This window comes from Mizuhopecten yessoensis, unplaced genomic scaffold (genome assembly GCF_002113885.1).
Source record: "Mizuhopecten yessoensis strain PY_sf001 unplaced genomic scaffold, ASM211388v2 scaffold1883, whole genome shotgun sequence".
Taxonomy (NCBI): domain Eukaryota; kingdom Metazoa; phylum Mollusca; class Bivalvia; order Pectinida; family Pectinidae; genus Mizuhopecten; species Mizuhopecten yessoensis.
The window spans coordinates 1,908,612-1,910,059 of record NW_018404269.1 but is presented as its reverse complement, the minus strand read 5'-3'; the positions used below and the strand labels follow the sequence as shown (position 1 = coordinate 1,910,059).

General features: G+C 33.1%; 1 protein-coding gene across 1 annotated transcript in view; it reads left to right on the top strand.

The window, feature by feature from the left end:
- The window catches only part of LOC110442578 (transient receptor potential cation channel subfamily V member 1-like), a 34,668-nt gene continuing 33,220 nt past the window's right edge, over positions 1-1,448 (top strand). Inside the window, exon 1 of the mRNA XM_021486258.1 lies at positions 1-237. The gene's annotated coding sequence lies outside the window, so the exon portion shown is untranslated. The remainder of the gene's footprint in view (positions 238-1,448) is intronic.

Genomic DNA, 1,448 nt, shown 5'->3' with positions numbered 1-1,448 from the left:
GAAAGGTCTTATATTTTTAATTCTATTCGGTATTATATAAAGCGGATACAAACACCAGCGGTTTTCAGTCTTTACATAAAAGTTGATTGTACGGACGTGCCCAAACTTGCGCATTGTAATGTTTTGTTTGGCGTTGTCAACAGAAGCCTTGTTTATTGTCAATATTGTGGGGTCAGTATAAAAGCTTCGGCGAACCGTCATAGCCCTGTTGAGATTCAGAGATCTATAAGACAGAAGGTGAGTACTATATTTTATTTTCAGTCTTTCATTCCGTTATGGTGCTTTTATGAAACATTGTAAAATATGTATTACTAGTCCTACAGTACATTTTGCTATGCAGGAAAATCTACTCTAATTTTTTCGTGTTGCCATGAAAACAAGTTTTGACTAATTTTTGTCGTGTCCTGATGGGGAGTCAATGAAGTAAGTGATCCAGTGGTGTTTCGCTATGTAAAGCGAGAAATGACGCTAATATGAAAATGTTTATATACTTTTAGGAATGATTGTATGTGTTCTTTTAGAATTAAAATGCACATTCATACTAAAAACTATATTCAAACAATGCTGAGAGCAGGATGATTTCACACTATCAGAAATGGTAAGATATGTATTTTTCAACTCTTACTATTACGTTAAAATGACTGCAAAACATTTGTTTATCTCCCTCTGTGATTTCGTTTGGTTTATGGTTTATTGTAAACATAACATTCTACTAAATAACAGAACAGTTATTGTTGGACACGAAGGCATTTTTCTATGCCCACTATTTTCGACAGCCGAGAAATGAATCGCGAATTTTCATCCTAATTTTACGTCACGGCATGCTTAGCAACATTCCCTGACAGAAAAAAAACATCGTGTAATTCAGCTATAAGAAGCATGCTTTTAAAAGAGATATTTAACGAGTAAGTGTATCGATATGTTATAAAACGAAAAAGTAAATACAACGCTGTAATTGTATATACACTGTTATTTACGTAACAATGCATTATACGTAATTGTATAAATATGGTTCCTGTATTACCTGGCCGTCTGATAATAAAAATAAAGTAAGGTCAATATCCATGCCTATGTTAATGTTATTATATGTAACTATGGAATTATAAATATTTATCTGTTATTGAACTACAGTGTTGTTCCTTTTTTAGACGTTTATATTTACCGGACAATAATCTGGTTATTTTTACTATGGGAGTCTTTGTTTACCAGACAATAATCTGTTTATTGTAACTACTGTTACTATGAGTGTCTATGTTTACCAGACAGTACTCTGTTAACTGTTACTATGGGCGTCTATGTTTACCAGACAGTAATCTGTTTACTGTAACTATGGATGTCTATGTTTACCAGACAGTAATCTGTTTACTGTAACTATGGACGTCTGTGTTTACCAGACAATAATCAGGTTACTGTTACTATGGGCGTCTATGTTTACCAGACAATAATCT